This window comes from Furipterus horrens, unplaced genomic scaffold, assembly GCF_987537825.1.
Source record: "Furipterus horrens unplaced genomic scaffold, mFurHor1.1.pri manual_scaffold_5, whole genome shotgun sequence".
In the NCBI taxonomy this organism is placed as follows: Eukaryota; Metazoa; Chordata; class Mammalia; order Chiroptera; family Furipteridae; genus Furipterus; species Furipterus horrens.
In genome coordinates, this window is record NW_028327175.1 from 200,040,270 (window position 1) to 200,068,155 (window position 27,886).

The following is a 27,886-nucleotide window of genomic DNA, read 5'->3' on the forward strand; positions in this document are numbered from 1 at the left end:
ATGCTCCAGGCTAACCTGCTGCACCCCAGCAGCGACTGCGCCTTCTCAGCAAGTCGCCCCCACGAGCTGTGGGCCTACGGGAGCTGGTGGGGCCGCCGGCATTGCTGCGTCGGGGCCAGCACAGCGAAGGCCTCAGGACTCAGCAGTGGGCCCCTGGCACTGCGGGTTACCCAGATGGTGGGCGGAGGACTGGCCTGCACCCCACACTCCCACTCCCTCTGCCACGGCCTCGCGCCACCACCCAGACAAGACAGGCCCACGCCTTCAGCAGCTCCTTCCCTCCCACCTGCCCCGTAAAGACCCAGAACCCTCGCCCCCAATCTCAGGCCCCCTTCAAGTTCTCCCAGCTTCCTGAGGCTTCAGCTGCTCCCACTCAAACTCAGAGAGAACTCCCCGGCCAGGCAGAGACGCGAAGAACCTGGGAGGCCAGCACAGTCAGACTGAGCAGCGTGAGGACACAGACGGGCGACGCTAGGAGGCAGGCCGGGGTGGTGAGCCAGGCGAATAACGCCCCCACCCACCCAGGAGGTCCCCCTCCTCATCTCAGGGCCGCGATTATGTTACCTTACCAAGCAAAGGGAGTTAAGGTTGCAGATCAGCTGGAGACAGTGTGGTTCTCCTGGATTATCTGGGAGGCATCAGTCTAGTCAGATGCGCCCTAAAAGTGGAAGAGGCAGAAGAGAGAGCCAGAGAGACGCAGTGTGGGCAGGACCCGGCCTCGTGCTGCGGGCTTTGGAGTTGGAGGAAAGGAAGTACAGGCAATATCTGGAAGTCAAAGGCAAGGAAATGGGCTCCCCTGTAGAGCCCCCGAAAGGAAGGCAGCCTGCTGACCCCCTTGATCTGAACCCAGGGAGACCCGATGGCACTTGTGCCCTGGAGGATGGAGATACGAAATGTGTGTTGTTTTCAGCCACTTGGTTTGAGGTCCTCGGTGACAGCAGCCGTAGGAAACATGCCCGTCAGTGAGGGCTGAGGGCTCGGACCTGGTGGGCTTTGCAGGACCTGCTCTGGCCAGGGGCTCAGGGCTGGACGGGCAGCTGCTGCCGCCGGGCTGGATGGGAGAAGCAGGGAGGAAGCCATGTGGGGAACGAAGACACTTGTCTAAACCCTGAATTTATCCCCTGAAGTTTCACAAACACTGAAATGGTGGAAGTGCTGATAAATAAGGTCAGCACCCCGATTATTGACTGTCCGACGCAGATTGGAGTCAGCAGGTCTGAGAAGATGTAGCTCCGTGCTCTTGCCTGTTTAGTGCGAACTTGAAAGCAATCTTACCCTCAGACAAGGTCTCAAAGCACGCTAGGGCTACGGAAATGGTTTTTGACGTGTGAAAGGGAAAATGGAACCTAGCCTTTAATATTTGACAAACTCCTTATTTTGTTAAAAAAAAAAACATTTTGATTTCAATAGCTAATTATATGTCATAGCAGCATCTAAATTACAGTTTTCAAAGAGATTTTTTTTTATATTTTATTTATTTTCTTAAGATTTTTTATTTATTTTATCTTTAGAGAGATGGGAAGGGAGGGAGAAAGAGAGGGAGAGAAGCATCAATGTGTGGCCACCTCTTGTGAGCCCCCAGGCGGGGACCCGGCCCACAACCCAGGCCTGTGCCCTGACCAGGAATCGAACCAGCGATCCTTCGGTTTGCAGGTTGGTGCTCCATCCACTGAGCCACAGCAGCCAGCGTGAGATTTTTATTTTTATTATTTTATAGATTTGTGTCAGTTCATGTTTAGGCACCTTCCTCCCCGGCAGCAGTGACAGAGAATCTCCAGAAAGGGGGCAGATACCATACTAAATACGTAAGTAATACAGGCAGGTGCTTTTCAGTGGGCTTTCGTGGAAGAAACTCAAGGGTTCTTCATCACGTTCCACCCCCGTCTGTCCCCAGTGGAGAGGAGACTTTGTGAGGCCAAATGTTTGGCCTCCAGGGCAAGGCCAATGCCACCCGCCCACACCGAGCCAGGAGAGCGCAGGTCAGTGTGCTTTGCCCACACAGCAGCCAGGCCAGGTCCGTCCTCAGCAGAGAGACCAAGCAGGGCTGTCTCTGGCTGTCCCAGTCTCTCTGGGCATGAGTCCCCCTGGAGCTGATGGCAGCGTCACGTGGCTTTCCTCTGGAGCCACTAGGGTTTAAAAAACAAAGGTCCTCTACACGGTCGAAGCCACCTTACCAGGGAGATTTGCGCCAGGTCTTGGGTCCAAAGGCTGGTTAACAATTAAGGGTCAGTGAGGGTTGTCTAGAGAAATGGAACCGATGGGATACACAAAGACGTATACGAGAGGAGCTTTCTTATTGGAATTGGCTCACGCAGGTGCAGAGGCCGGGAAGTCCCACGATCTGCCATCTGCAAGCTGGACACCCGGGCAAGCAGGGGGTTAACTCAGTCTGAGGCCAGAGCAGCGCATCTCAGCTCCAGCAGAGAGTGTGAACTCATCCTCCCTCCACCTTCGTGTTCCATTCAGGCCCTCTGTGACGGGGGTGTCCACCCACATGGGGACGGTCATCCGCTCTACTCAGTTCACCAATCCAAATACTAGTCTCTGCTGGAAACACCCTCACAGACACCCCAGGTACGTTTTACAGCCATCTGGTCGACATAAAACCAGCCATCACAAGGGCGTCCTCCATCAATGCGCGGCGGGGCCTTCCGGAAATCCCCGCAACGGGGCACCGAGGGGCTAAGGCCCCATTCAGCGGGTCCCGAGGCCACGACCAACTTCCCAGAGCCAACTAACCTGCCCCTAGAAACAGGTCAGGGGAAGGGGAGAAAAAGAGGAGAGAAATGGGGAGGGAGGAGAGCGGAAGAGGAGGGAAGGGAAACAAAATCACTTCGCGGGGGGGTCGGAGCCGAAGGAAGCTTCGGGACTGTAGGGGGGAGACCCAGGGTGACCTCCAAACGTCAGAGCCCAGAGCCGTGTGTGCCCAGGTGGGGGGAGGGGCGTGTGCATGGGAGAGGCTTGCCGCAAATTTTCCTTTTTAACCATTTCCTGAGCTTTTGAAACATTCGTGAGTCCAGTGCCACAGACCAGGCTGCAGACACCCAGCTCAGCCCCGCAGGACGCGGCGATGCCCGGAGCCCCGGGCCCAGCAGGTGCGGTGCACAGCTCGTGGAAGCTGATGAGCACAGGAAGCCGGCGTTTTCCGCGCCGTCCGTGGGCAGCTCAGCAGGAGGCGGGTCAGGGGCTAGCGGCCCAGCGTGTGCTCTGGAATATTAATTCACTGGAAAAACACTGCTTTCAAAATGGAAACCTGGATATCAAACAGCTAATGCTAAGTACAAGGAATATATTTTGAGGTTTTACAATACAATTCCGAGATGTGTCAAAGGATGCCTGATCAAGTGTTCATTTTTTAAAACTTCTCAAAGGGAGACGGTGTGAAAGTGAGCAGGGGCGGGAGGGGCATTTCATAATTTATAGGCCTGTGAGTACAACAGCTTAGTCCCAGGGACCTCTCTTCTGGTGGGGGATGGGTGCTGAGCACCTTACCTCATGCCAGGAAGTTCACCTCGAAGTCTAACCACAGCCTTTCCAAATGTGGAGCCCTTCGTCCCCAGAGAAGACATGAGCATGGTAATATGATCCATAGAACAGAAATGATCCATGTTTCATCAAACTGCTGCACTGTAATAGACGCAGGCATTTAGTACTATTGATTATGTGCCTTTCGATTTGACGTTTAATATGGCTCCTTGTCTCTGAGGCATTCGGGACACTGACATGCTTCCTTTTCACTCCAAGTTAACACTACCCCTTCCTTCCGAGATCATCATTCTTAACCTCCTCTAAACACTTCCTCAAAGCAACCACATCCTTAGACTTTCTGCCCAAAGGATTTCCGGTGAGGATCGCAGGCTATCCCTGCATTTGAACTTTGATCCTCGGCGATATCAGTCTTAGTGAGGCTTTCAGTCCTTGGGGCCAAGATCTTCATCTTTTTATACATTCTGCAGAGCGTCTTGTGAGCTGGCAGCCTTCAGTAAATCACATGCCGCAGCAGCGGCGACCGCCTTCCGCCTCCTCCCTCGGGGCTGAGGTCATCGATATTTTATGGGCATCTCTTTTAATGAGGCCCATTCATTTCGCAGGAAGCCTTCTAAGTGCAGATCAGCTCCTAGATTGCGTGATTTGCCAACTGGTCTTTTACGCAAAGGCACCGCAGGGACCCGATTTATAACGTCCTCAAGAAAGACCCAGCTTTATTGTTTTCCTGCAGGATCCGGAAAAGCGCCTTGTGGGTCACCCTCTCTGTAGAAGTGACCTTTACCTGGGCTGGGTCAAGTGCAGGCCTTTATGGCTCCAGAGTCTGGGAGGCAGAACTCACCTACGTGAGGGTAGTAGGACTCCTGAACAGCAGGCTTCCTGGAGGGCGCCTCCCTGCGGGCGGCACGGGCCGAGGCCACCACGGGACACCATTATCTTGACCAGGGTTTAGCCTGGGCAGACACTTGGGCAGCTGGTGAGTGGTGGACACAGGAGGTGGGGATAGCGGGGGTCCCAGCAGAGGACCCCGGACCTGGAGCTCAGGTCTCAGATGTGGATGAATCGACCTCCTAGTCCTGGTTCACTTGGCCAGATCCTGAGCGTTGAATCACAGACCACTCCCCTGTCCTAAACCTGATTTCAGGATCCAAGTGAGACAGTGCCCGCTCAGTAGCAGGTGGCCTCAAACACGGACAGGGCCCAGCGTGGCACTCGGCACCTCGGCACACCACGTGTTCTGTTCTGTTCTGCTTTGGTTGTCAAATGATCTGTATTTAAAATGTTTTCCTTTGTAGTCCTTAACTCGCCGGGCATCCCACTGCCCCACTGTTGGTGTCCTCTATGGTGTCGTGAGAGTGGCGGCCATCCACACTGCAGCCCGCGGTCCGGGCGGTCCCCAGGATCTCTTTAATGGTTCCAGAGAGTTCTCCAGCTAAAGATCGGTGCCGCGTCTGTCGGACAATGTTGACAATCTCATCGAAAGTGCCATTTCCACTGGCTTAATGTTTTTTTGCTTCTTTCTGCCTGGTGGCTGTTCTTTGAGGGCTTTGATGACCAGGGCAGAGGCAGGAGGCAGCACCTCAATCCAGGCCTGTCTGTTCTGAATGGTCAGTTTCACTGTCATCCTCAGACCCTTCCAATCACCGGTTGCTTCAGCGATGTCTTCACCAACCTTTTTTTGGAGACAGGCCCAGGGGGCCGGTCTTGGGGGCCAGGGCAGACGTGGCACGCACTCCCCCACCGGCGCACCGCAAGTATACGACTCTGATCTCATTGGGGTCGAATTTTGGCGGCATGGTGGAGGCGGCCGGGGTCGGATGAACCCGGATTCAGGACGACCAAAGAAAGTCGCACCTTCGCCTCCTCCGAGCCGAAAACCGAGCAAAGCGAGCCATGTGTTTTTAAGTTCAATAATTTATATTATTGTTCTTATTACTTCCAAGCAGATTCTGGCTCGTTTTGCTGCAAGTCTTTCAAGGCCCACTTGAAGCGACAGAGCAGATCCTGTCTGGGCCCAGACAGAAAGCTCATAAATAACCTGGGAACCAAAATGTCACTTCTTCTGCAATGCCTCCCTTGGACGGAGTCAGTGACTCCTTCTTGCCACCTGGGAGTCATCGGTGACATCTAGGAGCTGAGTTTGATAGCCTTCTAGAGACTACTTTTCCTTTAATAAGCAAATAATAAGCTGAGCTCCCTCCCTCAAAAAGCCCCGCCCCTGTGTTCCCAAGAACAGACTGGAATCGTGTGCGGGGCCCACAGCTCCCCTCGGCCCCAGCTTCTGCCCCGTCATACCGGCTGCCTCTGCCTGCTTCATCATGCTACCCAGCTCCCTGCAGTCCGCCCAGTCCCAGCAGGGAACACGGCGTCAGAAGCCACAAAGGCACACCAAAATCTAAGGGGGCACACAGTGGAATTCAGTGCATGGGGGAAATCGTATCACAGCCCCATGAACCAGACACTTCATGGGGCCTCCTCCCTGGCCCCCTCTCCCTGAGCCCCAAGACAGCTGCCAGGTTGCTAGGGCTCACTCATCATCCCCTTACAAATCCTCCATGGCCAAATCCTTTATCATGGGATAAGATCTTCAGTTATCCATACCTTCTATGGAGTCTCTGCTCTTCCGCGAAGGAGCCTCATTGCCCAGTCCCCACTCAGCTTGGAGTTTCGTCTCTTTCACAGCCAGCTGTGTCAAATAGCCGTTTTCCCCGAGTGGATGGTCCTGAACCCTCGGACAAATCAGGCCTCCGTCTCTGGCCACACAAGGCATGTGAAAGCTTTGAGTGTCTTCTCTATAAAGGTTACAGAAGAGCCCCAAGTCCAAAGAGTAAGTAAGGTACCCCTAGCAGCATGGAATAGGTCTCCGGCTTACATCTCATGGAAGGGGTGCCTCAAAGGGTCCCTCAAAACAAAGGGGTCATCACCCCCAAAATTGCTTTGTTTCCACATAGGATAAAGAAGGTTTTTAAGTTTTCAAAAGAACATTTTCTCTTGTCCCAACTGCACATGGGTCTCATCGCCTTATAATCTGTTCTTATGTTCTGCTTCCTGGTATGCCAGGATTGTAACACTCTTTTGATTTTTGATTTTTCAATTTTTTTAATTCAATTGATATTCAGTAGTATTTTATATTACTTTCAGGTGTACGGGACAGTGGTTAGACAATTACACAATTTATGAAGTGATTCCCCCCGATAATTCTAGTGCCCACGTGGCCCCATACGTAACGCATTTTATAGTCCATGAGTCTTGCGTGTTCTTCCATGGACCCCACCAACCAAGATTTTGTAGCACTTCACTTTCTGTAGATTGTGTTTAAAAATAGGCAATTATAGTGTTTTTTTAACCACATATGCCCTCTCCCCCGCTACACACACACGATAGGTTCCTACGGTCCCTCCTGGGGTCTGGTCCTTATTCCACCCCAGGGACTGGGAAGCACTTGCATTACACCATTAGCTCCTCAGAGGCAGGGACCCTCCTCCACTCCCATGGGCCTACATTTGATCAGTCCCCAAGGGTGACGGGCTCCACTCGTAGGTCTCCGTTAACATCATTAATCTTTGTACTTCTTTCTACGCCCACCCCGGTTGAGTCCACCTTGTTGGCTTACCTGCTCACGGCAACAGCTACCTCAGTGGCCTCCCAGCCTGTACTCTTGCCCTTTCCCAACCTGAGGTCCACCCTCGAAGCAGAGCGAGCTTCCTAAAATGCACATCTGACCATGTCCCATGTCCCTGCTCAGCTGAAATGCGGCAGTGGTTTCCCACCGCTCTCAGGCCACCATCCAAAGTGGCTCTGAAGACCCTGCCTGCCCTGGCCACTGCCCACCCCCGAGGCATCACTTCTCACCACTGCCCCCTCCCTTCCACTGCACGCTTAGCCGTGCTGGGTCCGTTCTAGTTCCTCAGATTGGCTTTCTCTCTTATCGCCCATCCTCTGGACCTGCCAGTCCCAATGTCGGGCCCGTGGCAAATCCTCAGTACCCATCTGGTTACGGTAAAGACATAAATCAGTCAGTTACTGGGCTGGTTACGGTAAAGACATAAATCAGTCAGTTACTGGGCCGCTCACTGCCCGTCACACAGCTGGCCTGATGCAAAACTAGCTTCTCAGCCAGTGGAAGGGAAGAAGAGAGGTGAGGTGAGGAAGGAGAGGGAGGGGAACAGAAGACCAGGAGATGCTGGCTGATGAGAGGCCACAGGCGGAGACCAGGGACACAGTCTGCAGATCTGCGGACGGCAAACATGGAAGGAAAGGGCAAAGCCAGGAAGAAAACAGCTGTCACAGACTGAGGATCCCGAGACCTTGGCCTGTCCAACTGGGCTGGGTCCTACGTGATGGGCCTCAGTCTCCCCAAGTCCCAGATGGTCTGGGTGGCCAAGCGGGCTCCAGCTCCCTCAAGTCAGTTGGCGGACCCCATCTATCCATTCACTGTCCAGTAAAAGGGCCCTCAAACTGGCCCCAGGGGAGATCCCTTACCGAATTTACAAGCTTGACTTTCGCCTCCAAAGCTACATCTAGGTCTCCTCAGCTGGCCCTCTGACCAGGGGTTCAATGTCATTCTGGCCATTCTGATCTCAGAAAATGCAACGAAAACATCTAGGCTGAAAAAAAAACAAAATTCAGATGAGTATCTCAAGCCCAATACTTCATACCAACCATGAGGCAATTATATAGTCATGTTATTATACAGCAAATCAGCAGGCCAACTCCACGAGCAGCTATAAATATTGTCTTCCTCCTGGGAAATGTGTTTTCTCCTGCCTACTAGTAAACTTGGTGTCTGTGCCCCAGCATAGCTTCTAGAGAATCACTCTGCATTAATCTGTACCTCACATGGGGCATGCAGCCTGCCGGGGGAAATGGGAACCTAAATGATAGATGTTATGCCGTGTGACCGCAGAGGGCCTAGCTCACAGCAAGCGTTTGGTAAATAATTGTTGAATGAATAAATGATTGAATAAATGAACAAATGCGTGAGTGAAGGAAGGACGGAATGGGTGCTATGAATGAATAGGATAGGAGCTCCAGTGAGGCACCAAGAAAAGGCGTGGTTCACCCTGGAAAGGAAAGTTAAGTCATAGAAGACAGAGAGGATCCGCTTGGCTGTTACTACTTAGAGGAGGTTCTAATTATTCAAGTGATCATTGAAAAAAAAACTTGGACCTTACACAGGCAGAAAGAAGAAAACCCACCAACCCTTTAGGTAGGCAAATGAAATGTAAGTAGATGGGGAGGAAGTGGCTGAGCAGAAATGGAAATGAAACCAGTAGGAAACTGGCCAGCTGAACGGGGCTGGTGGGTGAAGGGAAGGCATGTGGGTGTTCTTGGGAAAATGAGAAATCCATTGGCCATACCATGGAGCCTCCAGACAGAGATATATTGCTGAGACTTGAAAAATATCCAGGACCTCATACTGGTTCTTCAGAAAGAAAGATGGGGCAAAAGGCTATTGATTGATACTGCCCAGCTCTAGTCCTGGGAGGCAGGGGAACACCCCGGAACACCCCACTATTTTCTATGCAGTGGCTGAAAGCCTCTGCCAAATCCATCGGGCCTCTCTAACCAGAAAGACACAAGACTCCCACCTTCGCCAGAAAGAAAAGAACATCACCTGACTCAGCCAGTCACGTCCAAACCCACTTTTGGCATTGGGGGAGGGCATGTGTGGCAGACAGAACAATGGCCCCTGCTGAAGATTTCTACTTCCTGAAGCCTGTGAATATGTTACCTATGTCGTGAGAGGGTCTTGGCAGATGTGATCAAACTGAAAGTCTTGAGATAGGAAGATTATGCTGGATTATCTTGGTAGACCAATGCCTGGGTCCTTATAAGAGAAAGAGGGAGACAGGAGGGTAAGAAGAGTACGTGACCACAGAAGGAAGAATCCAGAGAGTCAGAGAGAGCTTAGCTATGCTGTTGGCTTTAAAGATGGTGGAAGGGGCCATGAGCCAAGGCATGGCAGCAGCCTCTAGAAGCTTGGAAAGGCAAGAGAACAGACTTCTCCCTAGAGCCTCTAGAAAGAAACCAGCCCTGCCGACGCCCTGACCTGGACAGAGAATTGTAAGATATAAATTCATACTTATGTTGAGCCAGTAAGTTTGTGGCTGTTTGCCACATTAGCCATAGGAAATTAAGACAGCAGGTCCACGTTTTGCAAGGCTGTCCCCACATTACAGGACGTACTGCAGCCGCAGACCCTGCCCAGGAGGTCTGGGAGTGCCCCATAGTCATGTGACAACCAGAAATACCCGCTCGTTTTCAAATGCTCGCTGGGAGTAAGGGAGCATCCAGCTCATCCACAGCTACTCAGGGGATGGGCAAGCATTCCTTTCCTGCCTCGAACCCCTCAAGCTTTCATCACCCCCGCCAGTTCCTCTCAGTCGGACCAACTCATCACATTAAAAGGCTCCTAAAATATCCCGGAAGTGAGAGAACTGAGGCTTGGTAGCACAGCTGGAAACAGCGGGCATGTGGACAGACAGACGTTCAGCGTTCTGATTCACGCAGACACATTCACTTCTATACAGACACGTCTGTTTCTACGTGTACATTTAGTAAAGCACAAGACAGTCACTTACGGGGCAGGGGTTGCAACCAACTGGGAGGTGCAGGCAAAATGAAGCAGCTTTATGCCCCCTGATTAATGGAGGAGGCAGTCGGGCCTCTCGATGGATGATATACAACCCCCGTCAGCTCTCCTCCGGCAAGCAAGCCTGGCTCATACTCTCAGAACCCAGAAGGCTAAAGGGTTTTCGTTCTGGGCACGGGAAAACCAGGAAACGCAGAGCATGCCGCTGTAAGCACCTGCCCCGTCTGCAGGAAGAAGCGACTCCTTGTCAGTTTCAACTTTGGGCTTCCCTCCAGGATCCACACACCAGAGACCAGACCCGCCTCAGGGGGGTCGCTGACTTCCTCTGTCAAAGCCAGCCAGTTGGGACACCCCTCATCTGATAATATTCCAGCCACCAGAGCAGTGATGTGGGGAGTTCAGGTGGTTCATCTCTCTTAGGCTTCCAAGAACAGAGCGCCACTGATCATGCTCTCATTTCCCACTAGCCTAAGAATTCTCCCCTTTTTCCCTTAGAAGGGGGCTTCACACAGACAGATGCCTGTTTCCAAAGGCCCATAAAAGGAGCAGGAACTCAAAGATATTTTTCCCGTCTCCAGCTAACACTCTCTGTGTGCTTGTTTGAATTATTCATTATAGAAACTATGCCATCAGCAAAACCAAACCGTCTCTGTTAAGGAAAGTTTACCCACAGAAGTTCTAGAAAGTGGAAAATGGTTTAGAATCACTGTTCCTGCCTTTTAGCCTAATTATACTTTTACTTAAAATCCAAACGTCACTACAGTTAATGCTGCAGAAAAACAAAATCGGATCGGTTATGTGTAGTCACTGATGTACACTTTAATGTCCGAGGGTCAAAATTTGTTATTAAATGTTAAATACGTCTCAGCTTCAAGAGACCTTTCAGCTTTGTTATATTATTCATCTTCTTCAGGGGGAACACCATCACCCAAGAGATGTGAACGAATTTTCTTAAATGTCAGAAGAGTCTTATTCTTGCATTTCCAGAGTCCTTCCCAAGCTCTCCCTGGGATTGTGAGGTTGCTCTTGCTGGGTCTTCCTACCTCTCTCCCTCATGCCCTCCGAGCAGGGATGCATCATATGCTCATGCGCTTAGATGCAGTTGAATTTCTTTGGGCCTTCACCTTTTCTGCCTTCAGCTTAATTTAGAATCATGAAGGTAGGAAAAGTAGACAAAAGAAAGAAACACTATTCTCCTCTAATTTTTCCCACATTCCAAGGACCTGCCCTGGGAGAAAATGAACAAATGAGTAAGACTGAAGCATAACCACAAGGTTACCCAAGCCTCACAATTCACGAGCTGTGTGACCTCAGGCAAATTGCTTAACCTCTCTGTGTCTCTGTTTCCATATCTGGAAAATGCACATCATTACAGCACCCACCTCACAGGGTTGTTGTGAGAACTGAATACATGAATACATGAAAAGCAAAGCCCTTTTAACAGAGGAAGGGATGTAATAGATAGTTGGACAGATAGATGATATGGAGATAGAATTTTAAAAAAGCAGTCAAGAGAGCAGCGCGCTTCAGAGATCAATCCGCCACTCACAGCAAGGATTGATTTAGCACCTAGGAAAAGGCCGGCTCTGGGCTTGTTGCTATGGATATGATCATAAGCAGTCAGGCTTGGTCCTCAGCGCAGTCAGAAAGCATGGAGTCTCCATGTATCTGACATGTTCCAACCACTGCCACCTTGCAGTGGATCGAGCTGTTGGCTCAATTATCCGTGGACAAATCCCAAGAGTAACAACATGATGGAGGCATTACAAATTCTGCAGACCAGCCTTAAAAGCACTCCGCGGGGATTATGTAACTCGTATCGGGGAAAGCCGCAGGGCACATCCTGTCTAACAGAGGTGCGCTGAACTACCTAAGACTACGGTTATCCTACTTCCTCTCGCTAGGCCACGTCTGGCTAGACTCAGATCTCCAAAACAAAGCAACCTGGCGCTTTGTTTACCCCTTAAAACACTCAGATCTCCCGTTTCCGATTTGCGGGGAACTTTGCCAAGGGTCTTCAGTGCAGATGGGGAAACCCATTGGTTTCCCGAAAGAGCAGCGCAGAATGGACGGCCATGATGAAAGGGCTCTCATGGCGCAAAAATGATACTGTGTGGCATCTTCTCTGTGTTATCAAAATAATTGCACGCTGCACAGGCTTGTTATTAAGAACTGGGCACCATGATGGAAAACACCTGCATTTGCAAAGCAAAGATGAGCTGACCCAATTATTTCCTCCATCTCTAATTCCAGATGGGATATTAAGGGTAACTGAAAAGAACACATTGGCAAAAATGGAGATAATTCTGCTTGGAAAAAAGTGCCCACAGAGCTCTCTTGGGCAAAACTTTGAAGTACATCTAATTATACTATTACACACCCCTACCGCCTCCGCCCCGAAAAACGCCCAGGGGTGAAAACATGTTACCCAGAGCCTTTCACTCATCAACAATTTCTCCCTCACATCCAATTTGAAATGTTTTAAATTCTAATCTAGAGCTCTTTGAAAAGCGACGGCGGGAATGAGACCCTGCCAAGCATGCAGGATGAGGTGTGGTGCACTCTGACTGGGACAGATGGCTCGCACAGAAGCCACCAATTCAGTGTGACAGCCCAAGATTAAACTGCTCCCTTTAAGTCTTCAGCACTCCTCTGTGGCCAAATCCTTATTAGCATCCCCAGGAACACAAAGAAACTTGGGTCGGCAAAAGTGCCAACAGGGCACTTTTCAAATAACATCTGGATTCGATCAAGACTCAAACTACAGGGGGTCGCAGGGTCAACTCCTCTACTCATTCCCAAACCTAGCTGCACAAAAGAATTGAGAGAGAATGAGAGAGAGGGAGAGAGAGAGAGAGGGAGAGAGAGAGAGAGAGAGAGAGAGAGAGAGAGACACTACTATAAGGAATTGTTGCCTTACATGGTTATGGAGACTGGGAAGGCCTGAGATCTGCAGTTGACAAGCTGAAAACCTGGGAGAGCCACTGGTACAAATGCAAGTCCAAGTTCAAAAGCAGATCGATGTCCTAACTCAAAGACAATCAAGCAGAAGAGCCGATTCTCCCTTCCTCAGCCTTTCGTTCTTGTATTCGGGCCTTGGACTGACTGTGCGAGGCCCACCTACATTGGGAAGAGCAGTCTGCTTTCCCCAGCCGACTGACCTATATGCTGAATTCACCCAGAAACACCCTCACAGGCATGCCTAGAACAGTGTTTAACCAAATAACTAGGCGCTCCCATGGCTCAGTCAGCTTGGCACACAATATTCACCATCACATTAGGCACAAAGATAGGCAACAGCACCCAATAGTACTCAAAGGACCTCAAGGCAAGAAGAAACACTTAAGGAGAAAAATGGAAGCCAGCGTGGCTGGAGTCCCAGAGTGACAGATGACAGGCGGGTGACCACAATGAGGCTAAACAGGGACGAAAGCAACGCTAGCAGCAGGTTTGAGGCCTAAAGCAAGTCACAGGGCAAAGGGGCTGGTAACAGGTTGACATGTATCCCAGCCCTTAGCATGGTGCCTGAGAAATAACGTCTCAGTCAATGTTTGCAAAAGAATTAATAATCCATGAGCAAACACAAGATCGACCTTGAGTTCAAAGCCATGCAAGGCTGAATTATTTCTTTTTGAAATAAATCAATTTTCAAAAACAAATAACACAGGGCCATATTCATATATTCATTCAGTAACTATTTGTAAAGCCACAGCTTTAGACGGAGCGTTATCAGATTGTCATCAATAATAGCATGGAGACATTCTTCTGAAATCCAGCAACTGTTCATTTTATTTCCCTGTTTTTCCGTTAAATTCAAGCAGACCGAAATTTAATAGTTTTGTAAATTAAAAGCAAATATACCATAATCCCATTTTTCCAAACCATTTAGTCCATCTGTCACTCTATTTGTATATATGACGTCCATCAAATCCTAATGAAAGTTGATTATTCTGGGTGATGAGATTTTTTTAATGATGTGTTACCTTTCATTTTTTATTTTTCAGTATTGTCTGATTTTTTTAACTATAATGAGTTAATATGATTTTTACAAAAACAAAGTCACACTAGACTTAAAGTGCTAAAGAAAAAAGTATTAGTTTTGGTTGTTTCTAATGTGCCCTATAAATCTACGTCTCTCATAGATTAAATGGGGAAATACCTATGGGGTGGGCCAAAAAGTCCTCTTAGTGTTTTCCATAAAATAAAAGACACATTTCTCATTTTCACCAATAACTTTATTATTTGGATACTTTGAGTATGCTGGCTGTCTCCCACTCCCGCTATTGGCTTCTAGTGGGGAGAGGCCAGGGAGCTGCTAAACCTCTTCCAATGAATAAACCAGCCCCACAGCAAAGAATTACTTGGCCAAAATGTCAATAGTGCCAAGAAATGTCGCAAACCACTTCTGACACATTCGATCAGCCGTGGCACCTTCGTCATATCCTGCACAAATCTTTTTTTTTTTTTTTTGCATTTAGTTGGGTTTTTACTTTTCTTAAAATAATAAACCACAATACGCCAAAAATGTTGTGTATTTTCTTCCATCTTCAATATTAAAATGGCTGCACAAAAATTCACCAGTTTTGATGTTTTCTAAAAATGCCCGCTGAGAGGACAGCTGTCACAATACAGTCTAAGAAAATTGCTTTGAATGAAGTTAAAGACAATTTAGCACTAAGGCACCAGGGACCTCAGATAACCTGCCTCACAGTTTCTACCACCAATGCTATCATGCTGCAGATAAAAGAAACCTATATACACAACATGTCTATTCCACCGCAATTTTTCTCTTCCAAAAACAGTTATTTTTGTCTAGCAATATGCAGTGCGATTTGTTCACTTATTAGCAAACACCTGCTAAGGGCCTGAAAGATCCCAGAAACTCTGTTTAACATGGAAACTCAAAGATAAATAAGGCATTATCTCTGCTCTCAAAAAGGTTACGGTGGAGAGCCAGGTTTTCTACTATTTAAAAAAAATAATTAAACAATAGTACGACACTATTGATTAAAACGTAGAAAATTCTAGAAGAAAATTCTAGATGCTGTTGCAACTATTATCTTAAAGGTAATTGATGTAGTAGAAGAGCCTAGATTATCTGCTTGGAGAGAGAGAGAGAAAGAAAGCCTGGTGTGAGAAAAGTTACCAAAAAAATTACAAAAGTTTATAATTGACAGAAATCCAAAAGACCCATTTCTTTTTTTTAAATAATTTATTTGTTTGTTTATTTTATTTTTAGAGAGAGGGGAAAGGAGAAAGAGAGGAAGAGAAACATCACTGTGTGGTTGCCTCTCACTTGCACCCCCAACTGGGGACCTGACGTGCAACCTAGTTATGTGCCCTGACTGGGAATCGAACCAGCAACACTTGGCTCGCAGACCGACGCTCAATCTACTGAACCACAGCAGCCAGGGCTTCAAAAGACCCATCTCTGAGACAGCCTTTCCCAGAAAGCACATTCGTCACTGAGAGGAAGGGCTGGAGCAGGTAGGAGGAGTGGGGAGCGGTGTTCTGGGTTAAGATATCCTTTCTGGGTCGCTGCTTATGACATGACTAGAATACATTAGCCGAACTTCCTTACCTCTTTCGGGGGGTTCACATAACCACTCTGCCTTAATCATAAAGTTGAAATAAAGCTGGCCACAGCCGGCTGGGGGTAAAACATTAACTCACCCGGTAATGACTGTCAACTCCCCTAAAAGAGATCAAAGAAAAAGCAACACAAAATAGCCTATGGGGAACCTTTCGGGACAAATGTGTGCCTCCAGGCCTAAGCCACATAATTGAAAATAGGTCCATGGGATGACCAGGCACCAAAATTCAGCCTTTTCTACACCTGGTAGAGATTTTTAGTTCTTTTTTTTTTTTTACCTGTGGAGACACATCAATACAAGTTGGGTGTCCCCCTGACCTACAAGCCTCTCCAATATGCTCTGTGAAATTAGCCCAAATACCTTTAGTGCACAAAAATGAATCCACATTGGCCCTGACTGGCATGGCTCAGTGGTTTGGGTGTCGTCCCACAAACCAAAAGGTCACCAGCTCAATTCCCTGTCAGGGCACCTGCCTGGGTTGCGGGCCAGGTCCCTGGTTGGGGGCACGCGAGAGGCCACCTGATTGATGTTTCTCTCCCCCATCAATGTTTCACTCCTTCTTACTCCCTCCCTTTCCTTCTCTCTAAAAATAAATAAAATCTTTAAAAAGAAAATTGGTACGGGTACATACAAAATTTTTACATTAAAAAATATATCCACACTGGAGAACTACAACAGGCTTTTAAAATCTGCACCCCATACAATTATCCTTCGCAACTTCCACAGAAAACCGATTCATTTAAAACTTATCTCGAGCCCTCTTTCTCAACAGCCTTGTTTTGTCAGAAGAATTAGAACTTATCAAGGGAGTTAGACTAATCAGCTTTCCCCAAACATACCCGGGGGATTGGAGAAAATAGCTATTCTATTATCCTGTTAATATCTATTCATAGTTTATGGTGATTCTGGAAAGTGAATATTCAGCTCAGTACAGTAAGCAACTATTCCTTACCAGGTCAAAATTGTAATCCCTAATGGAGTCAACTCCTCCTGGGGAAAACTTGAATACCCTGTAATATCTCTTTCAGATACAGTAAATAATCATCATTTTGCGTGTTTCCTTTTCAACTGTTCTTTAAAAAAAAAAATAGCAGAACAATAATAAATCTTGCAGTTTAAAGGAAAATATTCTGTTTATTGAGGGGAGTTTGATTTGGGATATGTAGAGTATTTGAAAAGGGTTTTCCAAGCAGAGTTGGCATCTTAACTTTGCAAGGGCCCCCCTCTGATCAAAAGGCCCTTAAGTCGGCCACCCCCAGAACTGGAGGATCCACGGGACACTGCTGCTCTCCCAGGGAGGGAGGTCAGGGGAGGAGGGGACTCCAGGGGGGGTCACACTACAGCACCAACACAGCCTCCAGTTCCCAGGGGTCAAACCCCAGGCCCTCTTCCTCCCCAGCTGCTGAGCTTCTTGACAGGCTCAGCTGTCCTCCCCTTCGGCGCTCTGGGATTCCCAGGAAGGGAAGACATTCCGACTGTTTCTCTCTTTTTTGTAATCCTCACCTTAGGATATGTCTATTGATTTTAGAAAAAGAGGAAGCGGGGGGCAGAGGAGAGAGAGAGAGAGAGAGAGGAAGAGAGAGAGAGAGCTCAGTTGTCTTCCACATACACCCCTACCAGGGATTCAACCCACACCCTAGGTACATGTCCTGACCAGGAATGGAACCTGCAACCTTTTGGTGTATGGGATGACACTCCGACCAACTGAGCCACCCAGCCAGGGGCCAGACTCTTTCTTAAATGACATGCTAAGAAACTGCATTTCTATTGTCCACCTCCCGCTCCAAAGGCCCAACAGAAAAGTGAAGACTCAGACACATTTAAGGATGTGACCTTCAGAATCCCGGCTGTTTTCCAAGACAGGCCTTTCGAACCCTTCTTCCCGATAGTCCTACAACAGAAAGGGGAAAAGAGAGTTGGGCCAGTTACTTGCAAGAAAAGTAGAAAAAAATTAATCTCCTAGAGGAAGTAACTAGGCCTTCTGAAGAAGCATGCAATTCCTCTACGGGAAGAACCTGACTGAACCACTCACTCGTATACCAGACGTTTCTTGAGACCTGTTTTATGACAGTCACTGTGTGTGGCCCTGAGAGGCATGGGACGGGCCTGCCTGCAAAGAGCTCACGTCCAGGAGGAAAGCCAGACTGGCAGAGGAATGACAGCTCAGCATGATGTGCGCCCAAGAGCAGAGAGCAGGAGCCCCAAGTTCAGAATGACTGGCCCAACGTGGGAAGGGGGTGACTCATGGGCTGGAAATGCAGAGGGAACAACTTCATTCGGTGAAGACGTGGGGGGACAGGGTTTCCGTGGGGCGGAGGGAGCCAGGGCCGGAGACAGCCAGCATGGGGCAGAACAACGGGGCCCAGTTGGTTCTGAGGTCGCCCCGGTACCCCGGCCGTTTATGAACTGTGAGCACGCCTGGGCAGACCACCCAGCTCAGGAGTTCCCAAGTCCCCCTGCACAGCAGCCATCAACACAGGTGCCTAAAAAAGTAAGAAGCAATGCTTGGGTCCCACTCCAAACCGGTTACATCAGGGTCTCCGGGACTGGGGTCCAGGCTTCAGCGGGTTACAGAGCGTCCCGACTGGTCCCGGGTGGTGTGAGTGCCAGCGCTCCCTGTAAAATGTTGGTGTGAAAGCCCAGCTCTGTGCATTGTCCTGAGGGTTGAGTGACGTAAGAAATGCACGGCCCTAGGGGTGTCAGGGGGGAGGGGCAAGGCTAAAAGACAGGCCCGAGTCGATATCACAGATAAATCCCCCGGCACGCTCCGCAGTCCAGGCCCCACGCTAAGCCCTCCTCATGTGTAACACCCTCCACACGCATCATACCGGCAGTCAGGCTTATTGTGCGGGCAAGGATGAGCTACATTCTCAGGGAGTAGTGGGATCCAAACTGGGCTCCTTAAAGTCATTCGGACATTTCCATATGAAGGGCTGACCTCGGCTCATGCTTCTCAGCTTCCTAAATCCTTTCAAACAAGCAACAACTGGCCTCAGTGAGCCCCAGGCCTGGCACTAGCAGCAGCCAGCCTAGGTTCACAGCTGGGCTTCGCATGGGAATCTCCAAGCCCAGCACCTCTCAGATTGCTTTATAGCTCAGGCAGGGTGCCCCAGGCAATACACGGGTGGGGACTGACCTAGGCCTGCATCCGGGAAACCCCAGGGCCAGCGCACCCAGGGGGCAGCTACAGACCACATCAGAGCACCACCACCTGCCCCTGCACAGCTGGTCCTCCACGGAGGGTGGAGGTTGGTGGTCAGAGGTCACGGCCAGTCCTTGCAGCTGACTGGCCTGGGTAAATCCCCCCCATTGATCTGCCAATAGCAACCAAGGCTCAACTACAAGAGGAGGGTATACTCAGCCCATACGAAGTATGCACCCCAAGTACCCAGCTTGGGTGATGGAGAGGCTTTGCCACTGGACCCTACAGAACACCTACTACATGAGGCCACACGACCAAGACATGGAGTCAAAGCTGCTCTACCTAATACACAGAAACAAACACAGGGAGGCTGCCAAAATGAGGAGGCAAAGAAATATGGCCCAAATGAAAGAACATGTCAAAACAGAAAAAGAACTAAAGGAAATGGAGATAAGCAATTTATCAGATGCAGAGTTCAAAACACTGGTTATAAGGATGCTCAAGGAACTTAGTGAGGACCTCAGCAGCATAAAAAGATCCAGTCAGAAACAAAGGATTCACTAATTGAAATAAAGAACAATTCACAGGGAAACAGTAGAGTGAATAAAGCTAAGAATCAAATCAATGATTTGGAACATAAGGAACAGAAAACAACCAATCAGAACAACAAGAAGAAAAAACAATTCCCCAAAAATGAGGATAGTGTAAGGAGTCTGTGGGACAACTTCAAGAGGCCCAACATTCACATCATAGGGGTGCCAGAAAGAGAAGAGAAAGAACAAGAAATTGGAAATATATGAAAAAATAATGAAAGAAAACCTCCCTAATTTGGTGAAGAAAATAGACATGCAAGTCCAGGAAGCACAGAGAGTCCCAAACAAGATGGATGCAAAGAGGACCACTCCAAGACACATCATAATTAAAATGCCAAAGGTTAGAGATGAAGAGAGAATCTTAAAAGCAGCAAGAGAAAAGAAGTTAGTTACCTACAGAGGAGCTCCCATAAGACTGTCAGCTGATTTCTCAAAAGAAACTTTGCAGGCTAGAAGGGACTGGCAAGAAATATTCAAAGTGATGAAAAGCAGGGACCTACAGCCAAGATTGCTCTACCCAGCAAAGATATCACTTAGAATCATAGGGCAGATACAGAGCTTCCCAGACAAGAAAAAACGAAATGAGTTCATCATCACCAAACCATTATTATATGAAATGTTAAAGGGACTTATTTAAGAAAAGAAAATCAAATCTATGAACAATAAAATGACAAAAAAAAAAAACCTACAAATCTATCAACAACTGACTCTAAAAAACAAACTAAGCGAACAAGACGAACAGAGACAGAATCATGGAGACAGAGTGTTTTGATGGTTGTCAGATGGGAGGGGGTGTGAGGGATGGGTGAGGAGGTGAGGGGATTAAGAAGTACAAACAGGTAGTCACAGAATAGCCACAGGGATGTAAAGTACAGCATAGGAGATGGAGCAGCCAAAGAACTTCCATGTGTGACCCATGGACATGAACAATGGTGGGGGGACTGCCTGAGGGAGTGGGGGTCTCTGGGCAGAGGGGGGCAAAGAGGGAATATCAGGATAACTGTAATAGCATAATGAATAAAATATGATATTAAAAAATAAATTAAAAATAAATAAAGTCATTCTGACTATAGTATAGGCCATACATTCAAAGGGAAAGAAAGAGACAGAGGCAGGGAGAGAGTTCTACCCCCCAGACCTAAGCCAGAGGCTGCATGGGGCTACAGAAGCAGAGAAACAGCTCTTGGAAAGCCAGGCCCTGAAGAAAAATAAAGCAGGCTGACAGACTTTCTCATACTGCCTGGGAGACTTCATTAGGACACACATGTGTTCTGATACACAAATATGTTTCATTTCTTTATCGACCACTTCTTACCTCTTTTGCAAGTTCAGGCTTCAACATTAATATCACCTGAGACATTTTTAATTATGTCTCTAGACAAGTCTATGAATAAAACACACAGCACACTTCTATCATCTTTCAAGAACATCATCTCCTCAAAGAAGCTTTTTTAATTCTCTGTATTACCAGCATCTGTTGAGGGTGTTTGATTGAAAGGATTTCCTCTTTAATTGGCAATTCAGCTTTGAACTGTATTATTAATCACTGATATATTAATAACATTACAGGTGTCAGGCTCGGAGCATATATTCTTATACTACAAGGCAGGTCCTATTGCTCTCCGGTACAGACGATGGCCCAGCTGCCTACCTTTCACTGAGGTCACGATTACAGAAAGAATACTCAAGTACCAATGATTCGTATGCCTATCTAGCAGTTCAGAATTATTATCTGACTCCAGAAAGTAAATGTGGCCACTCCGTCTTTTCTATTTATTAAACTCAGGCTGCTATTTACTAGGTAAAGTAGCTAGTCTATTCCTAGGGGACACCAGCTATCCTAGTTTAAGTTGTTCCTTGTACTTAGAAATACCGCTAAGGATGAATCCACTTAGAAGCATGCTCAGTATGAAATCTGTCACTTTTCCCCATTTCTTTTATGTGGAGAAATACACATACCATACAGTTTACCATCTTAACCACTTTTAAGTGTACAGTTCTTGGTACAAAGTACATTCATAATGCAACCATCATAGACAGTGCCCACTACACAAGAACTCCCCTTCCCCTTCCTGTGACAACCGCCGCCCTTCCTTCTGTCTCTGTGATATATTTTTTAAAATTTTACTTATTTACTTTTAGAGAGAGGGAAAGGGAGGGAGAGAAACATCAGTGCGCGAGAGATACATGGATAGGTTGCCTCTCGCCCGTCCCCTACCGGGAACATGGTCTGAAACGCAGCCACGCGCCCCGACTGGGGTCACAGGCCAGCACTCAATCCACTGAGCCACACCGGCCAGGGCTGTCTCTGTGGCTTTTATGACACTAAGTAACAGGAGTTCATGCAAATGGAATCATGCAGGATTGGTCTTTTTGTGACTGGCTTGGTTCGCTCAGCAGCGTCCTCAAGGCTCGCCCATGTTATGGCGTATGGCAGTCGTCCCTTCCTCGGGAAGACTGAATGATGTCCCCTTGTATGCACATAGCAAGTTCCGTGTCTGTGCAGGCCGAAAGTGGACCTATATTGGCAACCTCAGAGGCTTCAGTCTAATGCATTACGACATTAGGATCTTTGGTAATTTGGACAGACCTCTTTTGCCCTTTCCTGCAGGTGGCAGGTGTTGTCCAGTGGAACAAGCTGGATCTCGGAAACAGCAGCTGAGACCTTGACTGTGGGATGGGGGCAGGGATCCCGCCCTGTAAGAAGAGGATGAAGAGGCAGGGTCGCCTCAGGAATAAATAACATGCTTCTCATGTACGCAGTTTTGAACATCTGTTTCAGATCCATGGGGTCCTAGGCCAGTGGACATATTTGTTTCCAGACAGACACAGACGTGGTAATTTTGCTGCACCATGAAGTTGCCCAGAAACAGCAGGGCCGTCTTTCCAGGCGGCCCTTTGGGTTCCCTTTCCGTGGTATGCGCATCAAACGGCTCCTACGTTGCATTTACCCAGCCCTCAGCTTCTCCCAGGTGAGGTTTTCGCTGCTAAGTCAGGCATTAGAATTATAGAACTATCGCCCCTGAGAGCTAGAAAGGACGCTCAAAATCTGGTTCGTTGCTGTGGTTAAGCAGGGAGCTTAGGGGTCTTGCCCAAACCAGGAAGGCTGGTCAGTGGTAAAACCAAGGCCTGAGGTCAGGGATACGAACTAGGGTTTCCTTCGTGCCACGCAATGGGAGCCTGAGGTCCTTGGATGTCAACCTCTGAAAATAAACTATTCCCTGGCCTTTAGGAAGCAGAGTCTCTGTTTCAGACCACGCAGGTGCCAGGTAAGGATTTATGAGAACACATTGAGCACTGAAACAGATTTCCAAAAGCTCACATCAAAGCTCTACTAACGTGCAGGGGACCGCTCACCATAGGGACAGGCCCTCCAGAGCACTGAGTCTCTGCCCAGTGACCTCTGCAGGGCCTGACCTCTCAGAGGACGTGTGAAAAATCCTGGCCGGAGAGACCCGGCCCAGAGCACCGCGCTGACCTGCCCGTGGCCGCCTGCTCTAAAATTGCAAGCCCGGCACACCTCGCCTCTTTACGTGCCTACGATTTCCCCTTCAAAGTGGATGTGAGGCACTTCTTCAGGGGGTCAGTGTGTCCATTCCACTGACGAAAATTCATCGCTCTGGTATAATTTGCAACCAATGAGTATGATCAGTTGGTGACCAGGAATCAGCATATTTCAAATGAAACCAAGCAGCCTCCTCCCCGCCCCCATTCAACAAAGCTTGTCCCTGGTTTCTGTCGTCAGTGAGGAGCACATCCATCCACCGGATGGTCCTGCTTGAGACCAGGTGTTCCCTTCCCCTCCTTCTCACCTCCCTCCCCAACCTGTCCCCACGCCACGCTGATGTGTCGCGATTCCTGTAGTGGTTGTGACCCCCGCCCTTTACCCCCTCCTTTTCCCCTTTCTAACAGGACCCTGAATTTCCCACTCATGCTGTGGAATGCAGTGGATCTAGCTGCCTTTTAAAAACACTAACTACGCAAGTTTCGTTTGCAGGGAGCATCTAGAAGCCATCGCGCAGAATGACGTATTGCAGAACACCGTGACCTGTTAGATCTCGCAACCTTTTAATGGAAAACAAGCCAAAAGCATAATTCCACTTTAATTGCATCAAAGAAGGTGTGACTTTCGCCTGACTCCTGAAGTCTCCTCAGTGGCCTGTTTATTTAACAGGCACCATTGAAATATTTGCACTCATTCTTATAAACGCCGTTAGATAGGTAATTATCTTCTGCACTTCCCAGCTCAAAATCCCGTAAGACAAATTTCCCAAAAGGTGCAGAAGGCAGATGACGGCTTCCTTTCGCCCATGTGCTGCTGAGCCATGAAACAGACATGATAATTAAATGTCCATCATCTTCAGGGTCTGGGCAGAAAGCTAGGTGGTGGCTGTAGAGGACGGTAAACACAGAAAGGCCAGTCCCAAGGGGCGCGTGTCAAATTTTAATTCTTTATTTTTAAAAAACTGACATGTAGAATAAATGACTAAATTAAAATAAATCTACCCCGAGTTCCGCCTGGACACGTTTAAGGACTGGGGGTGGGGAGGAGCCATATAAACAGGAAGACCCACGGGCACATACACCCTGGACCCTTTCTAGGAATTCGACTTGCAGGGCTTTTTTTAAGGCGCATAAATGGAACGAGAGACGGTGTTGCGTACTAAGCGTGAACAGGCAAATCTGAGTCTGGCTCTGTCCGCGGCAGGCCCGGCCTTCTCTTCTATGAAGTGGAGACCGGAAGCAGCACCAGAGTCTAGGGTTCGTGTGAGGGCTGAGCAAGATAATGGCACGCGTGGCCCCCGGCGCATGACAAGTGCTCAGAAATCATTAGCCGAAGGGACGGCAACGAGAACGGAGGAGGGAAGAATTTAAGCAGTTCGTCAGGCTGGTGTTTTGCCTTCACCGCTCTGCGTTCAGGGTCGCCGAGGGGTCTCATAAATGCCCCCACGAACTTGAGGCTCGGGCGTCTACAAAAGCTGACCACATCACACACTATGACAGCGGGTTTGTCCCCAGCTGTCCATCCAGCAGAAACGTGTGCAGGTGTTCACCGGAAGACATGTGCGAGAACGTTCCAGGCAGCGTTCTTTGTGATATCCGCAAACTGGAAACGACCCAAAGGGTAGAATGGATAGGACCTAGCCATCGATAATGAAATTTAAGAAGTGACTAACTGCTCCATCAACAGAAGCAACGATACACTGTGGTATGCTCGCCGGTGGGTTCCCATCCCGCGGTGAGGATGAGCACACCACAGCAACATAAACGCATCTCACAGGCCTGACATTGACAGGAAATCCAGACAGCTGAAGGGGCACGGGGCACACTTCCGTTTACATCACGCACAAAACAGGCCCAGCTCTTCTAGTCTACACCGTCACCACAAGGAGACCGGTTACCCTGGGGGACAGTGACTGGAGGAGACCAGAAGAGTCTCTGGGGCGAGAGTCAAGTTCTCTTCCTTGAGGGTGCTGCTCAGAAAGGGTGAGCACAGTGAGGAACAGCCAGAGCCATTTCGCTAGAACTAGTGGACTTACTTGTACGTATGTGACACTGGACTGAATATGTCCCCAAAGAAGTCGTCCGCTTCGGGCTCAGAACTTGTGCCTTCTCATGGCATAGCCAACCCTTGTACAGACACAGCACTGATGACGGAACATTCCTGGAGACAGAGGTGGCCCAGGGGGCTGTCTGCACACCGCAGACAGCTGGTGCTCACAGCCACCTCTCCGCAGCTAAGATCCTAACCTGACCAGATACACCGCCCACGTACACAGTCAGCTGCCGCCAGCGCGCCGGCCTCGGGACCGGACAGCCCTTGGAAACTGTCTCTTAGCCATCGTCCAAGACCTCTCACTTTCCCGCTGTCCTCCAGACGTGCAGCCTGAAGGGCAGCACAGAAATTGTTCTAAAGCATCGCTGCAAGCGACACCGTGACCTAGCGGGCACCAGGCCTATGGCGGGTGAGTCATCCCATTCGCAGAAGACAGATGCCCAGGAAGAGACGGCAGTTTAGCTTTCAGTGCAGAAGACCTCAGCTTGGGCCTTCTGGGACAACGGGAAGTATACACACGTACACATGTGTACAGTTATAGGTAGTTTTTATATACACAGTGGCATAGTTTTATATAATTAAATATTGCGACGTCTCTAGTTATATGTATTGTGTTAAATAAATGATTATGTGTACCATTCTCAGTACAGAAGGCCCCCTCCTGACGGCCCAATGATTCCATGTATCCATACTTCAAAAATTCACATGCCTACTTAGAGATATCTTTTTCTCCCTGGTTATCAAGGTTTTTAAAAAGACCTCCCTAAAAAAGTCGTACCATTCATATTCATAATTCCACTCTCCACAGGTAGAAAATTCAGTGGTAATACTCCAAAAGCTGTGCATGACAGCACTTGACCTAGAGCCTGGCTTTTGTCTCTCCCCTCCGCTGGTTTGGGGTCTCTTCCTTTGAGGAAAGTGGGGGCTCCAGCTGCCTCACAGCACCAAGGACACTTGCCTTAGTCCAGTCCACAAACGTGACCTGTTGAAATCTGACGGAAGCACACCATTCTTTACTGAATCTCTAATGAGCACAGAAGCCATTTATAACAAAAAGTAGAGACTGGTTTGGACTTACGAAATAATCACCCAAATTTAGGCATCCCTGTAAAACTCTCTAAGCCTCTATGAAAACTTAACTTGGAATTATCTGGTGTTATATAACCCAAAATCACCATGGGCACTTTCCTGTCCCTGTAGGCAGGTGGAGGTCAGCATGATCAGAGGGACTCGGAGTGGATTCACGGGCCTGAGAGGAACGGGCCTTGTTCCTTCTAAAACAGTGACCAAGACCACTTCTCGCTGGGACACATGCAGTCGGCGTCCTCTGTTGGCAGCCACACTGCTCAGGATGCTGGTCCTTGGGATGGCTTCTCATACACAAATGATCATCTTTGTATTCGCACGCGGTAACTTTCTAGATGTAAAACGCCCTTAAGAAAACGGACTATTGGATACAAATGTAAAGCCGTCTAGATGCCACTTTCTTAAAGTCTCTTTAGGAATTCCAAGTTCTCCATTGCCACAAGTCCAATATTCTTTGATACCATTTTATTTCACCTCGTAACTTTAAATGTTTTCTGCAATTATCAACCCCTTTTTATTGTTGTTTTTTAATGTGTATCTACCCCAGTAACTCTTAAATTTTGCTTTTAAAAGCCTGAGTATTCTGTGACGAAGACTAAAGCGTCTCCCTGCCTGTGCAAGCAAGCGTGGCAGCTGCCCTGGGACGGGGCTGCGGAGCAGCAGCAGGCCTGACCCGAAGCGTTTGAGCTGCCAGGGCACTGCTCCCCGGTGCCCGCCTCTGTCGCCTGTCGGGCCCGCGCGGGGCCAGGTCAGCAGCAGAGCGTGCGACCTGCCCAATCCAGCGTGTTCCGACAGCCTCTAAAATCCGTCATTGTGGACAAGCGCCGCCCCAAGTGCCAGAAAACCAGATTCTTGAGTCCTGAATTCATTCCTCGAAGAGGAAGAACAGATCCTCTGAAATTTCAACTAGAAAGAAAGGTATGTTAGAAAGGAGAAAAGTACTCCGTATTCCAGAGTTCTATGTTCCAGGTGTTCTTCGTGTTACTACGGCTGACCCATACGTCAGTGGGAAAACCAGCCAGTCTCTGGGGATTTGCCCCCAGAGATCAAGAATAGGACTTCGAGCTACTTCCACCCTAGGAATACTGTTGAAGCACAAGGTGTTGAGGTTCACTTTTGACTTTATAGCCCCAGAATCCAGGAGATCCGAGCGGTCCACCTGGAGAAACAGCTGGATGACAGCTTGCTGTGCTTACGCGATGTCCTTCCTGAGGACAGTACTTCTGACATTAATATGAAGCCCTCAGTATACGATTCTAGCCAAGAAGTTCCTGTTAATCAGCTGAAAGTACAAATGAAGCCTAAGCCCTGGTCCAAATGCTGGGAATGTCCAAAGTTTAATATGAAAGGAATCAGGCTTGATCTGTGTTTAACTGAAGAGCAAATGAAAGCGGCTCAGACGCGGCATCAGCTGGGGCCTGAGTCTGATACAATGAGGGGATATGATACTTCAAAAGCCGAACCTGCGATATGGAATGAGATGGAAGTATCAAAAAAGTCTGGATCTGAAAGTGTATTTAACTTCTTGCAGAGAGTATGCTGACTCTCAGAGGACTTTTTGAGGCCAATTTAATTTCATATATAAGGACAAAGTCATCAAATCAATTAAGCATTAAAAAAAAAAAGACTAAAGCTTCTAATGTTGGCTAACTTCTCTTAATTTGCATAGGGGGGAACAAAACCAGGTAAAAATTTCCCAATTGTACATTTTCTTCTATTTTCTTTCACAACTTTCACCACGTGCTGCTATTGCTTGAAGGTTAGCAAATAAAATTATTGCATTACTAATAAGTACCGAAAAAACAGGGCATTTCCATCAAATGGATAAAAATC

The 27,886-nt window shown here is 48.4% G+C and overlaps 1 pseudogene; it reads left to right on the forward strand.

Annotated features, from left to right (window-relative positions):
• On the forward strand, positions 1-27,596 carry LOC150010773 (large ribosomal subunit protein bL19m pseudogene; annotated as a pseudogene).
• The last annotated feature ends 290 nt before the right edge of the window (positions 27,597-27,886 follow it).